General features: G+C 40.0%; 1 long non-coding RNA gene across 4 annotated transcripts in view; it reads right to left on the reverse strand.

Annotated features, from left to right (window-relative positions):
* The window catches only part of Gm6209, a 50,631-nt gene that overhangs the window by 17,644 nt on the left and 15,424 nt on the right, over nucleotides 1-17,563 (reverse strand). The window lies entirely within an intron of this gene.

Raw genomic sequence — 17,563 nt, forward strand, 5'->3', positions numbered from 1 at the left:
TTGCATCTGTATGCACAGTCTTGTCACAGTGATGGCAAAAGCAGCCACTTGGCTATGACACTCTATCTAAACTCTTATGACAATAAACCTGGGTTAGACAAAAAGAGTTCTTTCAACAGCAGTCAGCCTCATTTTATGAGCTTGGATCTACTAAGTACTAAGTTTCTGTGGAGATTGGTAACATAATGAACTTAAGGGGACTGTAGCTACCCTCTTTACACAAATCTGAATCTGGAGACTATGAACTAGCATGTTTATCTGTTAGCACCAGAATAGAGTCAAATATGTGTTTTATAATAATATTCCTATATTATTATATATGTGTCATTATACTACATATGTATTCATACACACACATACACATATATGTTTGCCATATATCATGTAAACACACACCACTTCTCCCTATCCATATGTTAGTCCACTGAAAGTGTAGAAAGATTATGGTCTTTTATAATGTCCATTTCCTAGGTAATAAAAGGTCTATTAAAACTTCCTTGACATTTCACCTGACCCTAATCTGAATGGCAGCCATTGAGACAATAAATAGCAACCAAGGATAGCAGTGGTGTGGATAAAGGTGAAAGGTGAGCCCTTACACAGTGCTGGTGAGAGTTAAAACTGGTCAAACCACTTTGAAAATCAGTATGCAGGTTTGTTTGTTTTTTTTTTCATAAAACTAAAGATAGAGTTATCATGTGACCATGCTGGCTAAGACCTTGGTACTTACCCAAACGACATAAAGTCAACATATCACATTACTGCAATGAAAATACATAACCAGCCAACATATCTAACAACAGAGTAATGGATAAAGAAAAGAAAACAATAGAGTGTTTTTTTCTCATTAAAAGTGAAGTTATGTCACTTACAGGAAATGCATGCCACCAGTAACAATCATACTAAGTGAATTAAGCCAGTCTTAGAAAAGCAAATATTGTCCATGTGCTCTCATTTCTGGTTCTAAGATGTTTAATCAAGACATAAAATCAGATATGTATATGTGATGTGAAAATAGAAGGGAACCAGTCTAGAAGAGCAAAGGAGTCTGATGGGAATAAAGAGAGACAAAAAGAAGCAAAGATGAAGGTGCAGGGGAGGAATAATCACATGAATGTATACTTGCATGGAAGTGTCCTCTTGTAGGACAAGGCCATGTACAATGAAAATACACAATGAAGTCTTCAAAAGAGACGACAAGAAAAAAAGTGCTGTAAAACACAAGACTTTAATCATTTGGTGTTCACAGCGGACTCCTTCCAGCATTGCTTCTCCTTTGGGAAACAGAACAGAAGATTCAGTCATGTAGAATCATGAGCTGACAAGCCCACAGAGTTAGCCCAGTTTAGCTTCTTGTATAGAAAGCATAGACCTATAGAATTTCAATTTGAGACCCAACATGATAGCCTTTGCACAGTATTATTAAGCAAGCATGAGATTTTTCCCAAGATAGAAAGCTATTATACTGATTTATTGATCTTCCAGAAGCCCCTCCACACTCAACTGAATTAGAGAGCCAAAAAGAATTCTTTCAAACAAAGGTGGGTTTCACATCAAACCACAGGAAGTTAAGGGTCACAATGAAAGATAACACAAGTTAGATGAAATGCTACATGACTAAACTGGTTGAAATCAGCTATCTACCTGTAGAAAGAATTGAACTGACCGAGTTATAGTATTCTGCACTAGTCATCCTTGTTCTCAGGAAACTGAGATGTCAAGATCAAGGCCAGGTTGGATCCATAACAAGACCTTGTCAAAGAAAGCAATAAAGAAAACAAGGAGGGAGAGAGAAAGGTAGATAAGGAGGGAGGGTAAAGGAAATGGAAAGAAGGTTAGGAAGAGAGAGGGAAGGGAAGAAGGAAGCAAGCAAAGAAAATAAAGAAAAAAAAATACTCCAAGGCTGGTGCACTAAATGCTCAACCTGTTAGATACCTAGTGAGATTGGTGCAAAAGATGGTTCCAAGGTCAGAGGCAAGATACAGTCTAGCATTGAGCTTATGTATATACCTGAGCCAGGACTCCAGGCCAGGGAACATTTAAATTTCAGATGCCACCATTAGTTCGTCTTTGAGATCCAATTATCATCTTGCAATCTTGTTGTCCATTAAAGGTTTCCTGGACAGTGCTTCAGCTTCAGGTGCAATAGTGTCTTCTATTTTACTTTTCCTTGTTGCTTGAACCTTCTGAATTCTACACATGTAATTCCAAAGAGTATGTTGACAGTTGAAAGTGTACCTGTGACTCTAGCCTCCTGATACCTTCACTGCTCCCTGTAACTTTACTTTCTGAGTCTGGTACAAAAGGAGAATTCAAGGAAATTTGAGACAGGCATTCCAGGTTGCCTTAGTCACTCTTCTATCACTGTGAGGATGACATAAGGACCAAGGCATCTTTTATAAACAAAAGTGTTCAACTGGGGCTTACTTATAGTTTCTGGGGCATGGTCCATTCATCATGGCAGGGAGCATGGCAGCACTCAAGCACACATGATACTAGAGAAGTAACTGAAAGCATAACTTTCTCACCCTTGAGGAGAAGAAAAAGAGCAAGGCACTTGGCCTGTTGTGATTTCATGCCTACCCCTAGGGACACACCACCTCCAACAAGTCTATACCTCTTAACACTCCCTGATAGCTCTTCAACTGGGGACTAAGCTTGTGAATATACGAGTCTATGGGGACAGTCTGATTCAACCCACTACACAGATTAGTTCTCTAAAAGAGAAGACAGAAAGTTGGTGCTATCATGACAATAGCAAGGTAATATCCTACTAGACCTCAAAGTTGTCAACCATCAAGAAAAGCAAGATTTGGTGTGCATGTATGGTTGATATCCTTGGGAAGCCTGCACTTTTCTGAAGGGAAATGGAGGAAGAGGAAGAAGAGGAGAGGAGGGGGAGGAAGAAGGGAAAGAGGAGGAAGGGGTAGAGGAGGAAGTGGTGGCACTTGGCGGAGAAGGGAAGTGTGGGGGAAGGAATGAGAGACAGGTGAGAGTAAAAACTGAAGTCAGGGATGTAATAGAAGAGAAAAATAAAGAAATTAAAAGGGAGGGAGCAATATCTAAAAATGAGGGTAGTGGCAGGCACTCCCAAGCTTAAGTGTGAAGCTGTGTAGCCCACTGATCACTTCCATCAAGTATGATTGTCTTCCTTCAGCTGGATTTGACCTTGAGCCCTGACAGGGTAAGACCTTGCCTCCATCACATGTTAGTGTCTGTTTTTTTTTTATTATTACATATTTTCCTCAATTACATTTCCAATGCTATCCAAAAAGTCCCCCATACCATCCCCCCCCACTTCCCTACCCACTCATTCCCATTTTTTATTTTTTATTTTATTTTTTTATTTTTGGGCCTGGCGTTCCCCTGTACTGGGGCATATATAGTTTACGTGTCCAATGGGCCTCTCTTTTCAGTGATGGCCGACTAGGCCATCTTTTGATACATATGCAGCTAGAGTCAAGAGCTCCGGGGTACTGGTTAGTTCATAATGTTGTTCCACCTATAGGGTTGCAGATCCCTTTAGCTCCTTGGGTACTTTCTCTAGCTCCTCCATTGGGAGCCCTGTGATCCATCCAATAGCTGACTATGAGCATCCACTTCTGTGTTTGCTAGACCCCGGCATAGTCTCACAAGAGACAGCTACATCTGGGTCCTTTTGAAAAAATCTTGCTAGTATATGCAATGGTGTCAGCATTTGGAAGCTGATTATGGGGTGGATCCCTGGATATGGCAGTCTCTACATGGTCCATCATTTCGTCTCAGCTCCGAACTTTGTCTCTGTAACTCCTTCCATGGGTGTTTTGTTCACACTTCTAAGGAGGGGCATAGTGTCCACACTTCAGTCTTCATTCTTCTTGAGTTTCATGTTTAGCAAATTGTATCTTATATCTTGGGTATCCTAGGTTTTGGGCTAATATCCACTTATCAGTGAGTACATATTGTGTGAGAGTTCCTTTGTGAATGTGTTACCTCACTCAGGATGATGCCCTCCAGGTCCATCCATTTGGTTAGGAATTTCATAAATTCATTCTTTTTAATACCTGAGTAGTACTCAATTGGGTAAATGTACCACATTTTCTGTATCCATTCCTCCGTTGAGGGGCATCTGGGTTCTTTCCAGCATCTGGCTATTATAAATAAGGCTGCTATGAACATAGTGGAGCATGTGTCCTTCTTACCGGTTGGGACATCTTCTGGATATATGCCCAGGAGAGGTATTGCTGGATCCTCCGGTAGTACTATGTCCAATTTTCTGAAGAACCGCCAGACTGATTTCCAGAGTGGTTGTACAAGCCTGCAATCCCACCAACAATGGAGGAGTGTTCCTCTTTCTCCACATCCTCGCCAGCATCTGCTGTCACCTGAATTTTTGATCTTAGCCATTCTGACTGGTGTGAGGTGGAATCTCAGGGTTGTTTTGATTTGCATTTCCCTGATGATTAAGGATGTTGAACATTTTTTCAGGTGCTTCTCTGCCATTCGGTATTCCTCAGGTGAGAATTCTTTGTTCAGTTCTGAGCCCCATTTTTTAATGGGGTTATTTGATTTTCTGAAGTCCACCTTCTTGAGTTCTTTATATATGTTGGATATTAGTCCCCTATCTGATTTAGGATAGGTAAAGATCCTTTCCCAATCTGTTGGTGGTCTTTTTGTCTTATTGACAGTGTCTTTTGCCTCGCAGAAGCTTTGGAGTTTCATGAGGTCCCATTTATTGATTCTCGATCTTACAGCACAAGCCATTGCTGTTCTGTTCAGGAATTTTTCCCCTGTGCCCATATCTTCAAGGCTTTTCCCCACTTTCTCCTCTATAAGTTTCAGTGTCTCTGGTTTTATGTGAAGTTCCTTGATCCACTTAGATTTGACCTTAGTACAAGGAGATAGGTATGGATCAATTCGCATTCTTCTACATGATAACAACCAGTTGTGCCAGCACCAATTGTTGAAAATGCTGTCTTTCTTCCACTGGATGGTTTTAGCTCCCTTGTCGAAGATCAAGTGACCATAGGTGTGTGGGTTCATTTCTGGGTCTTCAATTCTATTCCATTGGTCTACTTGTCTGTCATTGTACCAGTACCATGCAGTTTTCGTCACAATTGCTCTGTAGTAAAGCTTTAGGTCAGGCATGGTGATTCCACCAGAGGTTCTTTTATCCTTGAGAAGAGTTTTTGCTATCCTAGGTTTTTTGTTATTCCAGATGAATTTTCAGATTGCTCTTTCTAATTCTTTGAAGAATTGAGTTGGAGTTTTGATGGGGATTGCATTGAATCTGTAGATTGCTTTTGGCAAGATAGCCATTTTTACAATGTTGATCCTGTCAATCCATGAGCATGAGAGATCTTTCCATCTTCTGAGATCTTCTTTAATTTCTTTCTTCAGAGACTTGAAGTTCTTATCATACAGATCTTTCACTTCCTTAGTTAGAGTCATGCCAAGATATTTTATATTATTTGTGACTATTGAGAAGGGTGTTGTTTCCCTAATTTCTTTCTCAGCCTGTTTATTCTTTGTGTAGAGAAAGGCTATTGACTTGTTTGAGTTAATTTTATATCCAGCTACTTCACCGATGCTGTTTATCAGGTTTAGGAATTCTCTGGTGGAATTTTTAGGGTCACTTATATATACTATCATATCATCTGCAAAAAGTGATATTTTGACTTCCTCTTTTCCAATTTGTATCCCCTTGATCTCCTTTTGTTGTCGAATTGCTCTGGCTAGGACTTCAAGTACTATGTTGAAGAGGTAGGGAGAAAGTGGGCAGCCTTGTCTAGTCCCTGATTTTAGTGGGATTGCTTCCAGCTTCTCTCCATTTACTTTGATGTTGGCTACTGGTTTGCTGTAGATTGCTTTTATCATGTTTAGGTATGGGCCTTGAATTCCTGATCTTTCCAAAACTTTTATCATGAATGGGTGTTGAATCTTGTCAAATGCTTTTTCTGCATCTAACGAGATGATCATGTGGTTTTTGTCTTTGAGTTTGTTTATATAATGGATTACATTGATGGATTTTCGTATATTAAACCATCTCTGCATCCCTGGAATAAAACCTACTTGGTCAGGATGGATGATTGCTTTAATGTGTTCTTGGATTTGGTTAGCGAGAATTTTATTGAGTATTTTTGCATCGATATTCATAAGAGAAATTTGTCTGAAGTTCTCTATCTTTGTTGGATCTTTCTGTGGTTTAGGTATCAGAGTAATTGTGGCTTCATAAAATGAGTTAGGTAGAGTACCTTCTACTTCTATTTTGTGAAAGAGTTTGTGCAGAACTGGAATTAGATCTTCTATGAAGGTCTGATAGAACTCTGCACTAAACCCGTCTGGTCCGGGGTTTTTTTTGGCTGGGAGACTATAAATAACTGCTTCTATTTTTTTAGGGGATATGGGACTGTTTAGATGGTTAACTTGATCCTGATTTAACTTTGGTACCTGGTATCTGTCCAGAAATTTGTCCATTTCGTCCAGGTTTTCCAGTTTTGTTGAGTATAGCCTTTTGTAGAAGGATCTGATGGTGTTTTGGATTTCTTCAGGATCTGTTGTTATGTCTCCCTTTTCATTTCTGATTTTGTTAATTAGGATTTTGTCCCTGTGCCCTCTAGTGAGTCTAGCTAAGGGTTTATCTATCTTGTTGATTTTCTCAAAGAACCAACTCCTCGTTTGGTTAATTCTTTGAATAGTTCTTCTTGTTTCCACTTGGTTGATTTCACCCCTGAGTTTGATTATTTCCTGCCATCTACTCTTTGGTGAATTTTCTTCCTTTTTTTCTAGAGCTTTTAGATGTGTTGTCAAGCTGCTAGTGTGTGCTCTCTCCAGTTTCTTCTTGGAGGCACTCAGAGCTATGAGTTTCCCTCTTAGAAATGCTTTCATTGTGTCCCATAGGTTTGGGTATGTTGTGGCTTCATTTTCATTAAACTCTAAAAAGCCTTTAATTTCTTTCTTTATTCCATCCTTGACCAAGGTATCATTGAGAAGAGTGTTATTCAGTTTCCACGTGAAAGTTGGCTTCCCATTATTTATGTTGTTATTGAAGATCAGCCTTAGTCCATGGTGGTCTGAAAGGATGCATGGGACAATTTCAATATTTTTGTATCTGTTGAGGCCTGTTTTATGACCAATTATATGGTCAATTTTGGAGAAGGTCCCATGAGGTGCTGAGAAGAAGGTATATCCTTTTGTTTTAGGATAAAATGTTCTGTAGATATCTGTTAAGTCCATTTGTTTCATAACTTCTGTTAGTTTCACTGTGTCCCTGTTTAGTTTCTGTTTCCACAATCTGTCTATTGATGAAAGTGGTGTGTTGAAGTCTCCCACAATTATTGTGTGAGGTTCAATGTGTTCTTTGAGCTTTACTAAGGTGTCTTTAATGAATGTGGCTGCCCTTGCATTTGGGGCATAGATATTCAGAATTGATAGTTCCTCTTGGAGGATTTTACCATTGATGAGTATGAAGTGTCCCTCCTTGTCTTTTTTGATAACTTTGGGTTGGAAGTCGAATTTATTCGATATCAAAATGGCTACTCCAGCTTGTTTTTTCAGACCATTTGCTTGGAAAATTGTTTTCCAGCCTTTCACTCTGAGGTATTGTCTGTCTTTTTCCCTGAGATGGGTTTCCTGTAAGCAGCAGAATGTTGGGTCCTGTTTGTGTAGCCATTCTGTTAGTCTATATCTTTTTATTGGGGAATTGAGTCTGTTGATATTAATAGATATTAAGGAAAAGTAATTGTTGCTTCCTTTTATTTTTGTTGTTAGAGTTAGCATTCTTTTCTTGTGGCAGTCTTCTTTTTGGTTCGTTGAGGGACTACTTTCTTGCTTTTTCTAGGGCGTGATTTCTGTCCTTGTATTGTTTTTTTTTGTTGTTTTTGTTTTTTTTTTTCCTGATATTATCCTTTGAAGGGCTGGATTCTTGGAAAGATAATGTGTGAATTTGGTTTTGTCATGGAATACTTTGGTTTCTACATCTATGGTAATTGAGAGTTTGGCTGGGTATAGTAGCCTGGGCTGGCATTTGTGTTCTCTTAGTGTCTGTATAACATTTGTCCAGGCTCTTCTGGCTTTCATAGTCTCTGGTGAAAAGTCTGGTGTAATTCCGATAGGTCTGCCTTTATATGTTACTTGACTTTTCTCCCTTACTGCTTTTAATATTCTATCTATATTTAGTGCATTTGTTGTTCTGATTATTATGTGTCTGGAGGAATTTCTTTTCTGGTCCAGTCTATTTGGAGTTCTGTAGGCTTCTTGTATGATCATGGGCATCTCTTTCTTTATGTTTGGGAAGTTTTCTTCTATTATTTTGTTGAAGATATTAGCTGGCCCTTTAAGTTGAAAATCTTCATTCTCATCAACTCCTATTATCTGTAGGTTTGGTCTTCTCATTGTGTCCTGGATTTCCTGGATGTTTTGAGTTAGGATCCTTTTGCATTTTTGTATTTTCTTTGATTGTTGTGCCGATGTTCTCTATGGAATCTTCTGCACCTGAGATTCTCTCTTCCATTTCTTGTATTCTGTTGCTGATGCTCACATCTGTGGTTCCAGATCTCTTTCCTAGGGTTTCTATCTCCAGCGTTGCCTCGCTTTGGGTTTTCTTTATTGTGTCTACTTCCCTTTTTAGTTCTAGTATGGTTTTGTTCATTTCCATCACCTGTTTGGATGTGTTTTCCTGTTTTTCTTTAAGGACTTCTACCTGTTTCATTGTGTTTTCCTGTTTTTCTTTAAGGGCCTGTAACTCTTTAGCAGTGCTCTCCTGTATTTCTTTAAGTGAGTTATGAAAGTCCTTCTTGATGTCCTCTACCATCATCATGAGAAATGTTTTTAAATCTGGGTCTAGATTTTCGGTTGTGTTGGGGTGCCCAGGACTAGGTGGGGTGGGAGTGCTGCGTTCTGATGATGGTGAGTGGTCTTGATTTCTGTTAGTAGGATTCTTATGTTTGCCTTTCGCCATCTGGTAATCTCTGAAGTTAGCTGTTATAGTTGTCTCTGGTTAGAGCTTGTTCCTCAGGTGACTCTGTTAGCCTCTATAAGCAGACCTGGGAGGCTAGCTCTCTCCTTAGTTTCAGTGGGCAGAGTATTCTCTGCAGGCAAGCTCTCTTCTTGCAGGGAAGGTACCCAGATATCTGGTATTCGAACCTGATTGTGTTCCACTCACCAGAGGTCTTAGGATCCCGTGGGGAATCCTGTGTGGGCCCTTGCGGGTGTTGGGAGACTCCGCTGGCAAGGCACCCCGTGCACGAGTGGAGTGGAAGGGCGTTAGTGTCTGTTTATTCCTTAAGTGATATGGTTTTTATTCAAAGTCCATGGTGGGAACCTATTTCTTGGTAAAATGTTTCAACAAATGCATCCTTTTATTCTCTTTCTTTCTTTCTCCCTTTCTTTCTTTCTTTCTTTCTTTCTTTCTTTCTTTCTTTCTTTCTTTCTTTCTTTCTTTCTTTCTTTCTTTCTTTCTTTCTTTCTTTTTCTTACTGCAGTTTCCCCTCCCAGCTTTGTCCAAGGAAATCCAATGCTGCTTCCAAGATTCTAGTCTGCTGCCAGGAGTCCTTAACCACCCAATCTTTGGTTGCCTTCAGGCACATTGCTTTGAGGAGCACAGCTGGGTTCTACCTTCTATTTGCTAAGACCATTTAACCATGTTCTGCTCTATGTACTCAGTCTTAGAACAGTCTATAGGAGAATCTTTTTGTCATGAACGCTGTACAATTTAGCTTAGGTTGAGGTATTCTCGGGCATCTTGAGCATTGGATAAGTACAGATTCCTGGGCAAGTTAAGCAACCTTAACACAAGGTTAATTACCATAGTTTCAATGTTCTCTATCTTTTTCTAAAAACAAACAAAACAGCACAAAATGTTTTTGGTGCAACATTTGTCTATATGTGGCATAGATACTAATAGCTGTGCTAAATATACAAGTATATTAAACATAAAATCACATCACAATAAATTCCAAGCAGAGAGAATCTTGGGTTTGTTTTGTTTTGTTTTTGGTATTTCAATTTCTTAAAATTATTCCAGGTCCAAAGATGTCCTAATGTGCAAACTAATACTTTAAAAGCTTACTCAAGTATAGAAATGTCTTCCTATATAGAGAGCACAGGGATGTTTCAAACTATTAAAGCATTCTTAGAGGGAGTGAGTATATCACTTGTATTGAGGAAAATGCAGGGAGATACCCAAGCAAGGGTTGAGAGTTCTAAAGACACACACAGATTAATTACTCAAGAAAGGGAAGCATACAGTTTCAGTCAGGTGGTGAAAGCAGAGAGTCAGTACCGGTTATACTAGTGAAAGAAGATAGCCCACTCATCTCTTCCCCACTACAGCTAAAGTACATAGAAATCAGAGAGCCTGACCTGGAGCATGAAGAACTATCTCAAAATTGAAATGTCAGCCATATACATAGCACTCTTTGCCAATGCCCCTTCTACGTGCCTTAGCTATGAAAATGGTATAACTATAATCTGAAAGAAGTTAGCATTTTGCCTGGAACATAGGAATTGATAAATACAGCCAATGTCTAAGTACCCAGTGGCCACCTTTTGAGGCACATATTCTACATCCAAACATGCTTGCTATATGTTGAGGATTTGAGGCCAGTCTCCCACACCCCCAGTAAAAGCTGGACATGGTAAAATGTATCTGTAAACCCAGCACTGGAGATGGATACAGAAGACTCCTGAGGCTCACTGGCCAGTTAGACCATCTGGATTGGCGAGGTTAATGTCACATGAAAGACCTGGGCTCACACACCAAACGAAATGGCTCCTGAGGAGTGGTGCCTGTGGCTGACCTCTTGTCTCCACATGTACAAGAATACACGTGCACTCACAAGCTCACACAGAAATACACATAAATAACTAAGGAAATAGCTGACTGAAAAGGAAGGTCAGTGGATTGCTGGAGTTTTCTTCTCTTTTTTACCTGGCGCCACAGAACAATGTTAAAACATTATGGAGGACAAACAGTTCCTCTAAGTCCAAAACTGTATGTATTAGATACAAACACAATGACTTCCAAATGCTAAGTGAGAGGTAGGAATGAGGTCCCTTGAACAGCAGAATCTTATCAACTAGTGAAAATGTGTATAATTCAAGGGGAAAAAAATTTCCCATTGTCCTTTCTAAGATGGTAACTCCTGCTGTGAAGGACAGGTATTCACTGACTTTAAGAGAGATACAAGAAGACTTGTGTCTTAGGTTTCCCTTGGATTTTCTGTGGGAAATAGAGAGATACTAACTGCCAAGACTTTAAACGTGAGAAACTGCTGGGATGTAATGCAGTTTTCATAATATACAATGATAGGAACCTGAGCTAAGACACGGCAAAGGATGCCAGAAAAGGATGCTTAAGTGATATGCAATCCACTAACAAAGCGTGCTGACAAACTGGATCTTTATACCTGTCAAGTAAGAGCCCATACCAGCTCTTTATTCTGCCACATGTAATAGGCAGAATAAAAGTCCCATAAAGATGGCTGCATCCTAATCCTAGAAACCAAACATCAGGTTACACGGGAAATGGTACTGGGATGCCATACAGAATTGGATTGCTAACCAGCTGCCCCTGAAACAGTGAGAGTACCTTGGATTATCCAGATGGGCTTGATGTGATCACAAGGGCTCTTCAAATGTAAAAGACAGATTCAGAAGAGCCAGGGTTACGAGAGCTTTGAGGGCCGCAGCTGGCTTTGAAAGTGTAAGAGAGCTGGGAACATGAGAGAGTTCGACAGCCTTGGAAGTCAAAGAAGCAATGAAACATTCTTTTCTCCATAGCTTCCAAAAAGAAAGGCAGCCCCGCATGTACCTTTGTGCTACCCTCCCAAGACCCATGACTACAACTGTAGGATGTTTTGTGAAGCCAAGGACTTTGTGGAAAGTTGATCCAGCAGGCACGGGGTGAAAAGAAATGCATTTACCATCTGGGCTTTGGTAACAGAACCGTGGTCTCTCAGATTCATTGATATTGCTAGTATTTTACCTTACATATACTTTACAGCTTTCTTAGCTCAGTGTTTGTAGTTTATTTAGAATCTAAATTTTAGATAGTAGACAGAAGCTCATTAGGCCATACCTACCACTGTGTGACTATCACTCCAGTACTCTAAACTATTAGGTGCATTTCCTGTGAACAGGGATCCCATCAAATTATCCATATATAGATTTAAATGCAAACAGCATTCTGTGACTTGGTCTCATTTTCCTAGCTTATCTAATCTCCAGTCAACTAATGTAGTGCTCAAGCAATAAATAATTTAGTGATAAAATTTAGGCAGCTTTCTGTCACAAGATATATTTATTTTCCTGCTGAATTAATTAATGTTTGGAAAACGCCATGTAAATGTTAGCTCTTTTCCTTTCCTTATTTGTAATAAGTAAATAATTTTACATTTAATTCCCTACACTATGAAATGCCTTATAGTGAAATATAAGTTCTAAGTTCCAATGAAGAGGAAATATTATTTGCCCCATCACCTTCTCTGTAACCTACATGTAATATTCAGAATTTGAACGGATGGAGATAATATCTTCAGACCCAGCTTGGCTCAACAGTCATGAAACATAGATGTGAATGGTTTTGGCTCACAGCTTTTTAAAAACGGAGCTTCCTACAGAGTCTATATAGCTTTCAAAGGAGGGATGGGGCCGAGATGAGGAGGTAAGACATTGTTCATGCGGTATCTTGAGGGCAATTAAAAATTGTGTGTTTACTTAGAGCCCAAAATTGTATTTGAAAATCGAGTTTTAAAAGAGACTATTTTAACTCTGTTTTCAGCTCTCAAAGAATCTAACATGGGGGTTTGTAGAAGTGCTCTTCCCTTGGGAGATAGATTACAAACAACTGAAGAGTGTTTTATGTTCACTGGGCTTTGCCAGATGTTTTTAAAGGTCAACAGAAAAGACAATGGCATTGCGAAAGATAAGGATCCTATCATTCTTTGCAGGAATAGAGGTGCTGGGAAGATTATGTTCTTCCTTAAAGTGGCCAGCCAGCCAGGAGAGTGAGCAAAGAATCTGCTCCCTAGGCTAGTGCTAGTTATTATACAACCATCCTAAGGACAAAAGATCTTCAGGTGGCTCCGTAACAGTGCATAGGGCATGTCCATGGCATTGAAGCTTACTTCCGGGTAGAAAATAAGCTAGAGATACCCTTTCACAGGATCCAAGACTCTCTAGTCTATGCCATTAAAGCCAGAGATATACAAAAGCCAACACGACACTGGGTAATGTCACTTGATTAATGTTGAGGTGACATGATTTCAAGTTACAGACAAATAATAACTAATAACTATTCCAAATATTTATGAATTGTTTGTATTTCTGAGAGCTAGACCGTATGCCATAAATCTCTAGGTGTAGGGTAATCGCATCACTGTGGCAAGCCTGTTTGCAGAATAACCCTGTATTTGAGCATCTCTGGAGGGTGAAGGTGCAATCTGCCACAGCTGTGCAGTTGAGAAGGATCTGACACACAGGAGTGTACAAATAATTTTCAACTAGCAGAGCTCGGGGTAATTTTCGCTCAGACTGCAAGGGTAGAGTTTCTGGGTTCTAGCAGTATTCCTCCCTCGGGGTGCTACAGAGTCACCGTACAAATGCGACAAAAGCTGCTTGTGCTGTCAGAAGCAAGGTCTGAGCTAGACAGTGCAAGTGCAGTTCACCTCAAATATGTAATTTCAAAGCAACTTTTAAACACATTAAGAAGAATCCACCTGAGCCCAGGTACACTGTGTATCTTTCCTCGGAATGTTGACTTAAGCGAGTTTTACAGTAAGTAAATATCCTGAAACACATCAACCACATGTTCCCACTTAGCTTTCCCTATTAAATACCAAATCTAAGCAATTTGCATTCAAGAGAAGTTTATGGCTGTATATACTTAGGTAATTCTAGTGATCATCCAGGCTCTGCTGGAATAGCATATTCTCAGAAACTTCCACAGCCTTTGTTCCATGGAAGATTTTCTACTTCATTAACTTGAGCATAGTTGTCCTATCTCTGAACTTTTCTGCATGAATTTCTACCAAGTATCATCAAGAGAGTTTGATTTCTGGCCTCTCTTTTAGTAAAGATTACATTTACAAAAGCGAGTTGTAGGTCATACGTAGACATAAGCTAAGCACAAATCATTCAATAGTTATGTCCCAAATCCTTCTCCCATCTATGAAAAACTGGCTGAAGACGACAGGATCTCAAATAACTACTAACGAGCTCCTAACTTCCTGCGTGTCCCTTTCAAAGCACCCTATCAACTGCATAACTTGGAACAAGGAAGACTCTGTTCCAAAGAAAGTGGACCTTGGGCTGTGCTTGGCGTCACTAGCAGAGAATGCAGCTCACTTCAGAAAGTTCCTCAAAACCAAGACTTGTCTGAACAGACAGCTTTTCTAAGAGCATGGCTCTTAGAGGACAGTCAAGGAGAAGAAGGGGAGAGAACTGACAAGCCAGCCTCACACCAGCCGCGATCAGTGAGCAAATTTCACAGAGACCTGTGAATGGTTCCCTTTGGTCTGCCAGTATAAAACTTACTCCTTATTGTTACACAGTGTTTCTGACTCAGCATATGGCATAATTATTAGTAGCACTATCATGAATATATTAGAATTAACTCACACAAAACCAGTTGGTGAGATTTTTCTGAGAGAGATTAACTCTGAAGGAGGGACATAAACATGTTTGCCTGACTTGAATGAGCATCTTGGTACAGAACCCCGACCTCTACCAATGACATGCTAATTGCCTCTTGAACTCGCAGTAGCTTTGATTACCTCCAAGTGAGACCTGCACAAGACTGATGTGTGGCTGATGTGTCTGTCACAGAGAGGGACAGGGTTTCACACGTCTCCTCCTCCTAGAAGACATCTACTTAATAGTTTGCTGGGAAAGAGAAACTTTTCCTGGGTGTTGTAGCCACTGGCAAATTGACCATGCCCCCGTCAATAACACCTCATCTCCATGCTGTTTGAGTGACCCTGATTAGACTCACTGGTCCACCAAATCCACTCGAGTGGAGTCATTTCTTTGGTCAGTCATTGTTTGCCTGATGTGGGGTGAGTAGATGGTTAATTAACACTTTTCAAAAATAACAAAGGCTCATGAAATACTTGGCAGTCAGTGAATGTCAAAGAAGAATTTATCAATTTGTCTTTTCAAACCCATCCCAGAGATATCTTACCTTTCCTAGCAGGAGTGTTTTCAAAATCTACTGAATTGAATGAAGAAGCATGAAATAAATATTTAAGATAATAATCATACACGGACATAGTGTGACTCATTAGATAGATGAGAGTAAGTGCCATAGACAGACCTATTTGGAGTTTAGAGGTTTTTAAGAACATGAAAGTCCCAAATAGCCTAGGAAAATTACTGCCGTTTGAGAGCAACGTGAAATACGAGAAATCATTATGGATCTCATTCAAGAGTTTATTGTGACTATTCAACAGATATCAAGTGGCTGGCTGGTAAATGGAGATTTGGGGACGTACTGGAAATAAAGCCTGAATTAACAATGAAAATAAATTCTGATCAACCCAAGGAAAGTACCTTTACTACTAAATTCTGTGCAAACACCGTGGCGCCCAGATTACCCCACCACCACAACAGATTGCTTCTGTTCCAGTGGGTAACTCCAGAAACAGGGAAGAAGTACCAAGCGTATTACGAGATTCTCAGACTCCTTCCATTTTCTTTCTCTTTCTGTAAAGCAAAAGAACCAGTGAGAGAGATGGAAGAGTTTGGTTTATACCCTTCCCTTCCTTAACCTCTGCAGTTCCTCACACCGAGGCAGCTTATAACTTCTGTCCCTCCCGACCAACACGGGTGGGGAACTCAATGGGAGAATGCAGACGGAGAAGCCCGAAGACGCATCTCCAGGCTCACGCAGCAACACGCTACAGTGGCTTGGAGGTCTACAGAGAAACTCGCTTGAACAGAAGCTTGGAAAAAAAAAAATCCCTGATCACAGACTTTTCTACCATCAGCAGGAAAGCTTCTCTGTGTAAGTCTTTCTTGGCCCCCAGCCAGCTGTCTCGCTCCTCAAGGTCTGGTAGCAATACTCCATCATGCCAAACATACTTTCTCGCTTTCAGTCAGAACCGGAAAGATAGGGGCTGAGAATATGGCTCAATCAGTAAATGTCTGATATTTAACAAGGATTGCGGTTTGGATCCCTACCACTCACCTTTTAAAAGCTGGGCATGACCAAACACATCTGTCATCTTGGTAGAGGGGTGGAGAGAGACAAGAGACCCTTTGGAGCTCACCTACTAGAGAGTCTAACTGAGCAGTGGGAGTCAGTAGAGTGAGAGACCCTGTCTGAGGAAAAGGTGGAGATCAAAAGGAGACATCTGAAGTTGATATCTGGCCTCAATATGTCTGTGTACAAAAGCAGGAATACACACACACACACACACACACACACACACACACACATAGAGATTAAAACAAATAAACAAGCTTCTTCTCTGTGACTCTACCCTGTGTCTTTCAGGCAAGATGCCAACAGCCAAAGGCAAGGGAGAACTGCAGAGCCCAAACCATTGCTGTGTGCTTGTTCTCATGAAGGTTGGTGCTTGGCTTGCATAGATTCCCATGTCAGACAATGAGGCAGAGCTCATGGTATCATCATGCTTTCCATGTTAAACACACCTATCTATACAACACACCTACTCAATGACCAAAGTCAACAAACAAACTCTTATGCAAAAAAAGTTCCACCAAGATTTCCACATCTCGTTGAAGAATCCTGTAAGTGCAGCAATCAATGTGCTTGAGGGCTCTGTAGTTTTCAGTAGTGTCAGGCACTGTGGGCCAGGGCTGTGGAGAAACTGCTGGCCTAGGAGTCCTAGGGCAACATTTAATGTTCATGTAGCTTTCTAAGAAAATCATGTAACCTCTCACCACTCCACTGTTTGATCTCTAAAGGGAGAGCACACTGATGCATCTACCTCAGATATCTTTCTGAAGTGGCATGCTTGGAGGCGCACAGAGAAGAAGCAGAGGCTCCCTCAGTCTCAGCTGTGCCTAACTTGGCATCTGAGTAGAAGGTAAGAAGAAAAGGTTGGGGGAAAAAATAATGAGTAGGATCTGTGGTCCTGTTGGAAAAGGAAATATTTTCATTCAAAAATGATTTCAAAAAATGAAGGATAAGAAAATCCTTGGGCACTTAAAAAGGGGAGAGACCCAAGGCTCAATTATTTGCAAGAAGAAAGGTCTCTGTACCAGGCAGTGAAGTTAAATGTGTTTTGAATGAACATTTTAAAATCCTGTGATTGAATCAGCCAACCATTAAATTTTAAATTAGGTAAAACCCTATAGAAAAGATAGACAGCTATCTAGGCAACAAAAATAGAGATTAAAAAAACTTGTTAATTTGATTTTCACATGGCCTCTTTTTATGATTAATATAAATATCTGCAAAATTTCATATTAAAAATGGGCCTAGACTAGTTATTCCAAGTAAATCAAGCAAGTGGTCTCTATAAAAATATATTATAGCTTTCATACACAAGCACTTGTAAATAGCTATTCCAAAACGAAGAGAAGAAAACTAAGAAAAAAACAAGCTTACATCAAGATA

This window comes from Mus musculus, chromosome 3, assembly GCF_000001635.26.
Source record: "Mus musculus strain C57BL/6J chromosome 3, GRCm38.p6 C57BL/6J".
Classification (NCBI taxonomy): Eukaryota; Metazoa; Chordata; class Mammalia; order Rodentia; family Muridae; genus Mus; species Mus musculus.